This window comes from Mytilus trossulus, chromosome 6 (genome assembly GCF_036588685.1).
Source record: "Mytilus trossulus isolate FHL-02 chromosome 6, PNRI_Mtr1.1.1.hap1, whole genome shotgun sequence".
NCBI lineage: Eukaryota > Metazoa > Mollusca > Bivalvia > Mytilida > Mytilidae > Mytilus > Mytilus trossulus.
The window spans coordinates 58,024,924-58,039,483 of record NC_086378.1 but is presented as its reverse complement, the minus strand read 5'-3'; the positions used below and the strand labels follow the sequence as shown (position 1 = coordinate 58,039,483).

The following is a 14,560-nucleotide window of genomic DNA, read 5'->3' as shown; positions in this document are numbered from 1 at the left end:
CAAGTCTATGTGTCAAAATGTCTATATTGGTTGCTAAGGACAATCAACAACAAAACTAACATACATTGTCATACTAAAGGTTGTTTCTTCCTTAGAATTGTATCTATAACCTAAATATCAATAGTTTTGTGGTATGTTTGTCTGAAAAAAAGGCAATTATTTGCTTTGTCAAATGCCATAAGGTAGCAATACACAGTTAGGAAAAAAACTTAAAATTGACACTCATAATTTTTAAACACCCCCTTTCCCCTCCTGTCTAACAAAGAAGGCTTTATATGTGTGTTATGCATGTATATACTTGTAGAAAGAGAATCTTCCATAGATTTGATTTCTAATGGTCATAAGGGTGAAATATAATCCCTTTTGGGTGTAACCATGGCAACAATCTGCATTTCTTAGATACAAAATATAGCAAAAAAGGGGGGTGAACATGTCACAAAAGTCTCCAAAATTTGGTCTAAAGGAAAATTTCAATGAATTACAGTGATACCTTTCCTGAATCCATAGGTTTATATCTATCAAGTGGTCCAAAAAAAATCATATGTCTTCCTGCTCGTTTTTCCATAAAATTGAATTGAAAAGATCGAGCGCAAAATCTTTGTTGATAAACACTACAGTAATTTATGGACCTATGAACGGTACGGATAGGAAAATACGGACTGTCAATCATTGAAATGGCCTATAAAACATGTTAAAATCAATCTAAATGTTCATATAAACCCACTAAGAAGGCTATATTATTCTTCAATTACCTAAAAATCAATTTTATTGTACAAAAACTTTCATATTTAAAAAATTCACAGGGGCCATAATGCGAAACTAAACTTCTAACTGTGTATTGCTACCTTAAGGATTAACATTTTTTTTCCCAATTCCACTTTAAATGGATTTCTGTTTTCTTCTAGTTAAAACGAGCATTTTCGCCTGCTAGTTTTGAAAATCGGTTCAGAAATAAATATTTTATGAAGGTTAGCAGTTGACACTGAAATGCAACAAAAAAGTGATTTTATGAAACATGCCATGTCAAAGTGCATTTTCTCCTTTTTTAGTCAATTTTCTAAAACTATACCTTCTAAGCCTGTCTTTCCTTGTTTAAAAACCTATATTAACCTTAACAGTAGACAACTTTTACAAGTTAAAGCTATTTTAAAGCTCTAGAATGTCAATTTTGTTGTGTATTACCATACCAAGGCCTTGGTTAAAATTTAGTCAATACTGAATTTATTTATAACAGCGGGGAAAAAATTGGGCTTAATTCATGCTACATTGTGACTTTATACTTGCTAAAATAATAAATTTGATTTAGTCGCATGAAAAAATATAAAGCGTTCCCTTCTAAGGTTTCTACATAACGCGCAATCTTCTTTTCCAAGGGGTAGCCAATAAAGTATCAATTAATAATGGAACCAAGTCTATGTGTCAAAATGTCTATATTGGTTGCTAAGGACAATCAACAACAAAACTAACATACATTGTCATACTAAAGGTTGTTTCTTCCTTAGAATTGTATCTATAACCTAAATATCAATAGTTTTGTGGTATGTTTGTCTGAAAAAAAGGCAATTATTTGCTTTGTCAAATGCCATAAGGTAGCAATACACAGTTAGGAAAAAAACTTAAAATTGACACTCATAATTTTTAAACACCCCCTTTCCCCTCCTGTCTAACAAAGAAGGCTTTATATGTGTGTTATGCATGTATATACTTGTAGAAAGAGAATCTTCCATAGATTTGATTTCTAATGGTCATAAGGGTGAAATATAATCCCTTTTGGGTGTAACCATGGCAACAATCTGCATTTCTTAGATACAAAATATAGCAAAAAAGGGGGGTGAACATGTCACAAAAGTCTCCAAAATTTGGTCTAAAGGAAAATTTCAATGAATTACAGTGATACCTTTCCTGAATCCATAGGTTTATATCTATCAAGTGGTCCAAAAAAAATCATATGTCTTCCTGCTCGTTTTTCCATAAAATTGAATTGAAAAGATCGAGCGCAAAATCTTTGTTGATAAACACTACAGTAATTTATGGACCTATGAACGGTACGGATAGGAAAATACGGACTGTCAATCATTGAAATGGCCTATAAAACATGTTAAAATCAATCTAAATGTTCATATAAACCCACTAAGAAGGCTATATTATTCTTCAATTACCTAAAAATCAATTTTATTGTACAAAAACTTTCATATTTAAAAAATTCACAGGGGCCATAATGCGAAACTAAACTTCTAACTGTGTATTGCTACCTTAAGGATTAACATTTTTTTTCCCAATTCCACTTTAAATGGATTTCTGTTTTCTTCTAGTTAAAACGAGCATTTTCGCCTGCTAGTTTTGAAAATCGGTTCAGAAATAAATATTTTATGAAGGTTAGCAGTTGACACTGAAATGCAACAAAAAAGTGATTTTATGAAACATGCCATGTCAAAGTGCATTTTCTCCTTTTTTAGTCAATTTTCTAAAACTATACCTTCTAAGCCTGTCTTTCCTTGTTTAAAAACCTATATTAACCTTAACAGTAGACAACTTTTACAAGTTAAAGCTATTTTAAAGCTCTAGAATGTCAATTTTGTTGTGTATTACCATACCAAGGCCTTGGTTAAAATTTAGTCAATACTGAATTTATTTATAACAGCGGGGAAAAAATTGGGCTTAATTCATGCTACATTGTGACTTTATACTTGCTAAAATAATAAATTTGATTTAGTCGCATGAAAAAATATAAAGCGTTCCCTTCTAAGGTTTCTACATAACGCGCAATCTTCTTTTCCAAGGGGTAGCCAATAAAGTATCAATTAATAATGGAACCAAGTCTATGTGTCAAAATGTCTATATTGGTTGCTAAGGACAATCAACAACAAAACTAACATACATTGTCATACTAAAGGTTGTTTCTTCCTTAGAATTGTATCTATAACCTAAATATCAATAGTTTTGTGGTATGTTTGTCTGAAAAAAAGGCAATTATTTGCTTTGTCAAATGCCTTAAGGATTAACATTTTTTTTCCCAATTCCACTTTAAATGGATTTCTGTTTTCTTCTAGTTAAAACGAGCATTTTCGCCTGCTAGTTTTGAAAATCGGTTCAGAAATAAATATTTTATGAAGGTTAGCAGTTGGGGCAATATGCGCAATTGTTATTCCATAGGCCGTAATGGTAACGTTTTCTTCTGTTGCTCAGCCCATATCGTAAACTTGTATATGTATGATGGCTTGTTTCGAAGCTGAGACATTTTTACATATGTGGTTAAATTTTCGGGGTACGAAGTGTGATTCATTTTTCCGTAATTTAGCAAACCCCGAGTATCCTTTTGCGATGTCGCTCCTCATGGTAAAAAATCCCAATTTTAACACAATAAGTTCTTTGAAATTTTAATACTTTGAACACATTTCATAGCTCCATGGTTATTACACATTTATTCTGTGTTCCCTTATTTTCTAAATTAACACTAATGGTTCAGCTCAGTTATTTGTTTATCATAGAAATGTGTCAAATATCACTACACAGAGATTTTTTGTGTACACGTGACTTTTGTGTTCCTCATTTCAAGGCGCATTAGGGGTATTGTCCCATATTGAAATCCATAGTTCTGATTTTTCCAAATATTTTTAGATGATCTTCATCGGTATGACATTCTGAATAAATCTGTGTATTTTTGTCCATTTCTGAAAAAAAATAAAGTCATTTCAGCACTATATGGCAATGACACTTTTATCGCTATATTCATTTATTTTTAATACAACGTGCATGTATAATTAATTTCTTCCAGTATACCTTTACTAGTCAAAACAAGGACAAAACTTCTGATGATAACCTTAAATAACAATACACAGACCCTATTAAAGCATTCTATAACATTTTCTTGTGTCTTAAAGTGCATTTTGACAGAGAAATTATGCAAAAATGTAGATTTCATAAAAAAAAACCCCAGCAAAATAACTATTCTTACTAGTGGACATCTGGTATATAATACTGTGGAAACCCCTCAAAACTACTGGGAAAGTCATTCTTATCATGTAATAAGAGTGCAATGAAGTGCAAATTTTCAAAACTTGTCCATTCACATAATTCTATTTGAGAAAAAAAGGCTTTTTACATGTATTTCAGTGAAAACCCTTTATCAGTGAGAAATCCACATGAGGTATTAAAGGAAACATTGTGACATCACACGTATTATGGCGTCATTAAATAATGACAGATCAAAATAGTGCTAAATAGAGTTTGCAGTGTTACATGAGAATCAGTTGACGCAAGATTTAACTCGAAATGTTGAGTCGAAAAGACCAGTAACCAAGCCTTTTCATTTAATAGCAAGACCATAGCAACAGTTTTCATATAAGCATATTTTTAACATACCGACTATAATTTCATTTGCACAAATACCATAAATTAATAATTTAGAGCTTACCTAATAAATCAAAATGCTTACCAGTTATTCAGGACTTTTTAAAACCTTTAGTTTGTCATCTCATATTTAAAAGTAATGATATGTCTGGAACTGAAATAAGATAAAAAAAAATTAACTCAAACTGTGTTAGCATTTAATTTAAATACATAAGTATTATTGAGAGAGAAAAATCTAATTCTTGAAAATGTTATCACAAAGAAAGAAAAATGCTTCTCCCTTGTGGCTTAGCCACCTTCATTTAAACTGTTTATATTAGAAGCAATGAGTAGTAGCTAACTAGCTTAATACATGTAGTTGAATAGCAATATTGTGTTCAAGAAGGTTTGACCCTCCCCCTTTTTCACTGAGAAATGACAATATCTTGTGTTTTGCTCGTGTGCATTAACAATAGTAATTCGTGATTTTCTTAATACATGTACATGGTTTTTTTCTGTTTATTTGCATATGATATCTACTGACCAGGGTCAAATCATTGGATAAAAGCACATGTATGATGTATCTCACTTTACTCGTGTGAAGTGTGTTATCTCCCTTGATTATAAGCTATTCCTGTAGACCAGAGTGATAATTGCATAACAAAGACTATATTGTGTCATGTTTACTTACAATTTATTTATATTACATGTAAGTTTTTTCTTGCCTTTTTCAATTGAATAAACAATTCATTTCGGATCTCTCGGGGTAAACAAAGTTATGACTGTGCCTAAAAAAAGTGTTCAGCCCCGTGCCAGTAATGCATTTAAAAGTGAAAATTTTATTGAATTTTTGCTGTTCTTTATCAATAATATTTATCTGAAATCATTTATGATAACTAGGTATAAATAAAAAACTACTAACCATCATTTTAACAATTTTCTGTGGTGTACAAGGTGAAATTAGCTTAAGACATCTCTGGATCCTAGCTCACAAGATATTGAAATCCATAGTTCTGATTTTTCCAAATATTTTTAGATGATCTTCATCGGTATGACATTCTGAATAAATCTGTGTATTTTTGTCCATTTCTGAAAAAAAATAAAGTCATTTCAGCACTATATGGCAATGACACTTTTATCGCTATATTCATTTATTTTTAATACAACGTGCATGTATAATTAATTTCTTCCAGTATACCTTTACTAGTCAAAACAAGGACAAAACTTCTGATGATAACCTTAAATAACAATACACAGACCCTATTAAAGCATTCTATAACATTTTCTTGTGTCTTAAAGTGCATTTTGACAGAGAAATTATGCAAAAATGTAGATTTCATAAAAAAAAACCCCAGCAAAATAACTATTCTTACTAGTGGACATCTGGTATATAATACTGTGGAAACCCCTCAAAACTACTGGGAAAGTCATTCTTATCATGTAATAAGAGTGCAATGAAGTGCAAATTTTCAAAACTTGTCCATTCACATAATTCTATTTGAGAAAAAAAGGCTTTTTACATGTATTTCAGTGAAAACCCTTTATCAGTGAGAAATCCACATGAGGTATTAAAGGAAACATTGTGACATCACACGTATTATGGCGTCATTAAATAATGACAGATCAAAATAGTGCTAAATAGAGTTTGCAGTGTTACATGAGAATCAGTTGACGCAAGATTTAACTCGAAATGTTGAGTCGAAAAGACCAGTAACCAAGCCTTTTCATTTAATAGCAAGACCATAGCAACAGTTTTCATATAAGCATATTTTTAACATACCGACTATAATTTCATTTGCACAAATACCATAAATTAATAATTTAGAGCTTACCTAATAAATCAAAATGCTTACCAGTTATTCAGGACTTTTTAAAACCTTTAGTTTGTCATCTCATATTTAAAAGTAATGATATGTCTGGAACTGAAATAAGATAAAAAAAAATTAACTCAAACTGTGTTAGCATTTAATTTAAATACATAAGTATTATTGAGAGAGAAAAATCTAATTCTTGAAAATGTTATCACAAAGAAAGAAAAATGCTTCTCCCTTGTGGCTTAGCCACCTTCATTTAAACTGTTTATATTAGAAGCAATGAGTAGTAGCTAACTAGCTTAATACATGTAGTTGAATAGCAATATTGTGTTCAAGAAGGTTTGACCCTCCCCCTTTTTCACTGAGAAATGACAATATCTTGTGTTTTGCTCGTGTGCATTAACAATAGTAATTCGTGATTTTCTTAATACATGTACATGGTTTTTTTCTGTTTATTTGCATATGATATCTACTGACCAGGGTCAAATCATTGGATAAAAGCACATGTATGATGTATCTCACTTTACTCGTGTGAAGTGTGTTATCTCCCTTGATTATAAGCTATTCCTGTAGACCAGAGTGATAATTGCATAACAAAGACTATATTGTGTCATGTTTACTTACAATTTATTTATATTACATGTAAGTTTTTTCTTGCCTTTTTCAATTGAATAAACAATTCATTTCGGATCTCTCGGGGTAAACAAAGTTATGACTGTGCCTAAAAAAAGTGTTCAGCCCCGTGCCAGTAATGCATTTAAAAGTGAAAATTTTATTGAATTTTTGCTGTTCTTTATCAATAATATTTATCTGAAATCATTTATGATAACTAGGTATAAATAAAAAACTACTAACCATCATTTTAACAATTTTCTGTGGTGTACAAGGTGAAATTAGCTTAAGACATCTCTGGATCCTAGCTCACAAGATGGGGCAATATGCGCAATTGTTATTCCATAGGCCGTAATGGTAACGTTTTCTTCTGTTGCTCAGCCCATATCGTAAACTTGTATATGTATGATGGCTTGTTTCGAAGCTGAGACATTTTTACATATGTGGTTAAATTTTCGGGGTACGAAGTGTGATTCATTTTTCCGTAATTTAGCAAACCCCGAGTATCCTTTTGCGATGTCGCTCCTCATGGTAAAAAATCCCAATTTTAACACAATAAGTTCTTTGAAATTTTAATACTTTGAACACATTTCATAGCTCCATGGTTATTACACATTTATTCTGTGTTCCCTTATTTTCTAAATTAACACTAATGGTTCAGCTCAGTTATTTGTTTATCATAGAAATGTGTCAAATATCACTACACAGAGATTTTTTGTGTACACGTGACTTTTGTGTTCCTCATTTCAAGGCGCATTAGGGGTATTGTCCCAGTTGACACTGAAATGCAACAAAAAAGTGATTTTATGAAACATGCCATGTCAAAGTGCATTTTCTCCTTTTTTAGTCAATTTTCTAAAACTATACCTTCTAAGCCTGTCTTTCCTTGTTTAAAAACCTATATTAACCTTAACAGTAGACAACTTTTACAAGTTAAAGCTATTTTAAAGCTCTAGAATGTCAATTTTGTTGTGTATTACCATACCAAGGCCTTGGTTAAAATTTAGTCAATACTGAATTTATTTATAACAGCGGGGAAAAAATTGGGCTTAATTCATGCTACATTGTGACTTTATACTTGCTAAAATAATAAATTTGATTTAGTCGCATGAAAAAATATAAAGCGTTCCCTTCTAAGGTTTCTACATAACGCGCAATCTTCTTTTCCAAGGGGTAGCCAATAAAGTATCAATTAATAATGGAACCAAGTCTATGTGTCAAAATGTCTATATTGGTTGCTAAGGACAATCAACAACAAAACTAACATACATTGTCATACTAAAGGTTGTTTCTTCCTTAGAATTGTATCTATAACCTAAATATCAATAGTTTTGTGGTATGTTTGTCTGAAAAAAAGGCAATTATTTGCTTTGTCAAATGCCTTAAGGATTAACATTTTTTTTCCCAATTCCACTTTAAATGGATTTCTGTTTTCTTCTAGTTAAAACGAGCATTTTCGCCTGCTAGTTTTGAAAATCGGTTCAGAAATAAATATTTTATGAAGGTTAGCAGTTGGGGCAATATGCGCAATTGTTATTCCATAGGCCGTAATGGTAACGTTTTCTTCTGTTGCTCAGCCCATATCGTAAACTTGTATATGTATGATGGCTTGTTTCGAAGCTGAGACATTTTTACATATGTGGTTAAATTTTCGGGGTACGAAGTGTGATTCATTTTTCCGTAATTTAGCAAACCCCGAGTATCCTTTTGCGATGTCGCTCCTCATGGTAAAAAATCCCAATTTTAACACAATAAGTTCTTTGAAATTTTAATACTTTGAACACATTTCATAGCTCCATGGTTATTACACATTTATTCTGTGTTCCCTTATTTTCTAAATTAACACTAATGGTTCAGCTCAGTTATTTGTTTATCATAGAAATGTGTCAAATATCACTACACAGAGATTTTTTGTGTACACGTGACTTTTGTGTTCCTCATTTCAAGGCGCATTAGGGGTATTGTCCCATATTGAAATCCATAGTTCTGATTTTTCCAAATATTTTTAGATGATCTTCATCGGTATGACATTCTGAATAAATCTGTGTATTTTTGTCCATTTCTGAAAAAAAATAAAGTCATTTCAGCACTATATGGCAATGACACTTTTATCGCTATATTCATTTATTTTTAATACAACGTGCATGTATAATTAATTTCTTCCAGTATACCTTTACTAGTCAAAACAAGGACAAAACTTCTGATGATAACCTTAAATAACAATACACAGACCCTATTAAAGCATTCTATAACATTTTCTTGTGTCTTAAAGTGCATTTTGACAGAGAAATTATGCAAAAATGTAGATTTCATAAAAAAAAACCCCAGCAAAATAACTATTCTTACTAGTGGACATCTGGTATATAATACTGTGGAAACCCCTCAAAACTACTGGGAAAGTCATTCTTATCATGTAATAAGAGTGCAATGAAGTGCAAATTTTCAAAACTTGTCCATTCACATAATTCTATTTGAGAAAAAAAGGCTTTTTACATGTATTTCAGTGAAAACCCTTTATCAGTGAGAAATCCACATGAGGTATTAAAGGAAACATTGTGACATCACACGTATTATGGCGTCATTAAATAATGACAGATCAAAATAGTGCTAAATAGAGTTTGCAGTGTTACATGAGAATCAGTTGACGCAAGATTTAACTCGAAATGTTGAGTCGAAAAGACCAGTAACCAAGCCTTTTCATTTAATAGCAAGACCATAGCAACAGTTTTCATATAAGCATATTTTTAACATACCGACTATAATTTCATTTGCACAAATACCATAAATTAATAATTTAGAGCTTACCTAATAAATCAAAATGCTTACCAGTTATTCAGGACTTTTTAAAACCTTTAGTTTGTCATCTCATATTTAAAAGTAATGATATGTCTGGAACTGAAATAAGATAAAAAAAAATTAACTCAAACTGTGTTAGCATTTAATTTAAATACATAAGTATTATTGAGAGAGAAAAATCTAATTCTTGAAAATGTTATCACAAAGAAAGAAAAATGCTTCTCCCTTGTGGCTTAGCCACCTTCATTTAAACTGTTTATATTAGAAGCAATGAGTAGTAGCTAACTAGCTTAATACATGTAGTTGAATAGCAATATTGTGTTCAAGAAGGTTTGACCCTCCCCCTTTTTCACTGAGAAATGACAATATCTTGTGTTTTGCTCGTGTGCATTAACAATAGTAATTCGTGATTTTCTTAATACATGTACATGGTTTTTTTCTGTTTATTTGCATATGATATCTACTGACCAGGGTCAAATCATTGGATAAAAGCACATGTATGATGTATCTCACTTTACTCGTGTGAAGTGTGTTATCTCCCTTGATTATAAGCTATTCCTGTAGACCAGAGTGATAATTGCATAACAAAGACTATATTGTGTCATGTTTACTTACAATTTATTTATATTACATGTAAGTTTTTTCTTGCCTTTTTCAATTGAATAAACAATTCATTTCGGATCTCTCGGGGTAAACAAAGTTATGACTGTGCCTAAAAAAAGTGTTCAGCCCCGTGCCAGTAATGCATTTAAAAGTGAAAATTTTATTGAATTTTTGCTGTTCTTTATCAATAATATTTATCTGAAATCATTTATGATAACTAGGTATAAATAAAAAACTACTAACCATCATTTTAACAATTTTCTGTGGTGTACAAGGTGAAATTAGCTTAAGACATCTCTGGATCCTAGCTCACAAGATGGGGCAATATGCGCAATTGTTATTCCATAGGCCGTAATGGTAACGTTTTCTTCTGTTGCTCAGCCCATATCGTAAACTTGTATATGTATGATGGCTTGTTTCGAAGCTGAGACATTTTTACATATGTGGTTAAATTTTCGGGGTACGAAGTGTGATTCATTTTTCCGTAATTTAGCAAACCCCGAGTATCCTTTTGCGATGTCGCTCCTCATGGTAAAAAATCCCAATTTTAACACAATAAGTTCTTTGAAATTTTAATACTTTGAACACATTTCATAGCTCCATGGTTATTACACATTTATTCTGTGTTCCCTTATTTTCTAAATTAACACTAATGGTTCAGCTCAGTTATTTGTTTATCATAGAAATGTGTCAAATATCACTACACAGAGATTTTTTGTGTACACGTGACTTTTGTGTTCCTCATTTCAAGGCGCATTAGGGGTATTGTCCCATATTGAAATCCATAGTTCTGATTTTTCCAAATATTTTTAGATGATCTTCATCGGTATGACATTCTGAATAAATCTGTGTATTTTTGTCCATTTCTGAAAAAAAATAAAGTCATTTCAGCACTATATGGCAATGACACTTTTATCGCTATATTCATTTATTTTTAATACAACGTGCATGTATAATTAATTTCTTCCAGTATACCTTTACTAGTCAAAACAAGGACAAAACTTCTGATGATAACCTTAAATAACAATACACAGACCCTATTAAAGCATTCTATAACATTTTCTTGTGTCTTAAAGTGCATTTTGACAGAGAAATTATGCAAAAATGTAGATTTCATAAAAAAAAACCCCAGCAAAATAACTATTCTTACTAGTGGACATCTGGTATATAATACTGTGGAAACCCCTCAAAACTACTGGGAAAGTCATTCTTATCATGTAATAAGAGTGCAATGAAGTGCAAATTTTCAAAACTTGTCCATTCACATAATTCTATTTGAGAAAAAAAGGCTTTTTACATGTATTTCAGTGAAAACCCTTTATCAGTGAGAAATCCACATGAGGTATTAAAGGAAACATTGTGACATCACACGTATTATGGCGTCATTAAATAATGACAGATCAAAATAGTGCTAAATAGAGTTTGCAGTGTTACATGAGAATCAGTTGACGCAAGATTTAACTCGAAATGTTGAGTCGAAAAGACCAGTAACCAAGCCTTTTCATTTAATAGCAAGACCATAGCAACAGTTTTCATATAAGCATATTTTTAACATACCGACTATAATTTCATTTGCACAAATACCATAAATTAATAATTTAGAGCTTACCTAATAAATCAAAATGCTTACCAGTTATTCAGGACTTTTTAAAACCTTTAGTTTGTCATCTCATATTTAAAAGTAATGATATGTCTGGAACTGAAATAAGATAAAAAAAAATTAACTCAAACTGTGTTAGCATTTAATTTAAATACATAAGTATTATTGAGAGAGAAAAATCTAATTCTTGAAAATGTTATCACAAAGAAAGAAAAATGCTTCTCCCTTGTGGCTTAGCCACCTTCATTTAAACTGTTTATATTAGAAGCAATGAGTAGTAGCTAACTAGCTTAATACATGTAGTTGAATAGCAATATTGTGTTCAAGAAGGTTTGACCCTCCCCCTTTTTCACTGAGAAATGACAATATCTTGTGTTTTGCTCGTGTGCATTAACAATAGTAATTCGTGATTTTCTTAATACATGTACATGGTTTTTTTCTGTTTATTTGCATATGATATCTACTGACCAGGGTCAAATCATTGGATAAAAGCACATGTATGATGTATCTCACTTTACTCGTGTGAAGTGTGTTATCTCCCTTGATTATAAGCTATTCCTGTAGACCAGAGTGATAATTGCATAACAAAGACTATATTGTGTCATGTTTACTTACAATTTATTTATATTACATGTAAGTTTTTTCTTGCCTTTTTCAATTGAATAAACAATTCATTTCGGATCTCTCGGGGTAAACAAAGTTATGACTGTGCCTAAAAAAAGTGTTCAGCCCCGTGCCAGTAATGCATTTAAAAGTGAAAATTTTATTGAATTTTTGCTGTTCTTTATCAATAATATTTATCTGAAATCATTTATGATAACTAGGTATAAATAAAAAACTACTAACCATCATTTTAACAATTTTCTGTGGTGTACAAGGTGAAATTAGCTTAAGACATCTCTGGATCCTAGCTCACAAGATGGGGCAATATGCGCAATTGTTATTCCATAGGCCGTAATGGTAACGTTTTCTTCTGTTGCTCAGCCCATATCGTAAACTTGTATATGTATGATGGCTTGTTTCGAAGCTGAGACATTTTTACATATGTGGTTAAATTTTCGGGGTACGAAGTGTGATTCATTTTTCCGTAATTTAGCAAACCCCGAGTATCCTTTTGCGATGTCGCTCCTCATGGTAAAAAATCCCAATTTTAACACAATAAGTTCTTTGAAATTTTAATACTTTGAACACATTTCATAGCTCCATGGTTATTACACATTTATTCTGTGTTCCCTTATTTTCTAAATTAACACTAATGGTTCAGCTCAGTTATTTGTTTATCATAGAAATGTGTCAAATATCACTACACAGAGATTTTTTGTGTACACGTGACTTTTGTGTTCCTCATTTCAAGGCGCATTAGGGGTATTGTCCCATATTGAAATCCATAGTTCTGATTTTTCCAAATATTTTTAGATGATCTTCATCGGTATGACATTCTGAATAAATCTGTGTATTTTTGTCCATTTCTGAAAAAAAATAAAGTCATTTCAGCACTATATGGCAATGACACTTTTATCGCTATATTCATTTATTTTTAATACAACGTGCATGTATAATTAATTTCTTCCAGTATACCTTTACTAGTCAAAACAAGGACAAAACTTCTGATGATAACCTTAAATAACAATACACAGACCCTATTAAAGCATTCTATAACATTTTCTTGTGTCTTAAAGTGCATTTTGACAGAGAAATTATGCAAAAATGTAGATTTCATAAAAAAAAACCCCAGCAAAATAACTATTCTTACTAGTGGACATCTGGTATATAATACTGTGGAAACCCCTCAAAACTACTGGGAAAGTCATTCTTATCATGTAATTAAGAGTGCAATGAAGTGCAAATTTTCAAAACTTGTCCATTCACATAATTCTATTTGAGAAAAAAAGGCTTTTTACATGTATTTCAGTGAAAACCCTTTATCAGTGAGAAATCCACATGAGGTATTAAAGGAAACATTGTGACATCACACGTATTATGGCGTCATTAAATAATGACAGATCAAAATAGTGCTAAATAGAGTTTGCAGTGTTACATGAGAATCAGTTGACGCAAGATTTAACTCGAAATGTTGAGTCGAAAAGACCAGTAACCAAGCCTTTTCATTTAATAGCAAGACCATAGCAACAGTTTTCATATAAGCATATTTTTAACATACCGACTATAATTTCATTGCACAAATACCATAAATTAATAATTTAGAGCTTACCTAATAAATCAAAATGCTTACCAGTTATTCAGGACTTTTTAAAACCTTTAGTTTGTCATCTCATATTTAAAAGTAATGATATGTCTGGAACTGAAATAAGATAAAAAAAAATTAACTCAAACTGTGTTAGCATTTAATTTAAATACATAAGTATTATTGAGAGAGAAAAATCTAATTCTTGAAAATGTTATCACAAAGAAAGAAAAATGCTTCTCCCTTGTGGCTTAGCCACCTTCATTTAAACTGTTTATATTAGAAGCAATGAGTAGTAGCTAACTAGCTTAATACATGTAGTTGAATAGCAATATTGTGTTCAAGAAGGTTTGACCCTCCCCCTTTTTCACTGAGAAATGACAATATCTTGTGTTTTGCTCGTGTGCATTAACAATAGTAATTCGTGATTTTCTTAATACATGTACATGGTTTTTTCTGTTTATTTGCATATGATATCTACTGACCAGGGTCAAATCATTGGATAAAAGCACATGTATGATGTATCTCACTTTACTCGTGTGAAGTGTGTTATCTCCCTTGATTATAAGCTATTCCTGTAGACCAGAGTGATAATTGCATAACAAAGACTATATTGTGTCA

At 31.3% G+C, this 14,560-nt stretch overlaps 2 long non-coding RNA genes across 2 annotated transcripts; both read right to left on the bottom strand.

The window, feature by feature from the left end:
• Positions 1-3,124: 3,124 nt before the first annotated feature.
• LOC134721596 (uncharacterized) lies at positions 3,125-7,526 on the bottom strand. Its single transcript, XR_010107886.1, has 5 exons — positions 6,999-7,526; positions 6,183-6,251; positions 5,021-5,418; positions 4,436-4,504; positions 3,125-3,671 (listed from the first exon to the last, which is right to left on the bottom strand). It is a non-coding gene; the product is annotated as an uncharacterized LOC134721596 (long non-coding RNA).
• Positions 7,527-8,281: 755 nt separating this feature from the next.
• LOC134721595 (uncharacterized) lies at positions 8,282-14,058 on the bottom strand. The gene is made up of 6 exons (XR_010107885.1): positions 13,988-14,058; positions 12,601-13,223; positions 11,785-11,853; positions 10,398-11,020; positions 9,582-9,650; positions 8,282-8,817 (listed from the first exon to the last, which is right to left on the bottom strand). It is a non-coding gene; the product is annotated as an uncharacterized LOC134721595 (long non-coding RNA).
• Between the last annotated feature and the right edge of the window lie 502 nt (positions 14,059-14,560).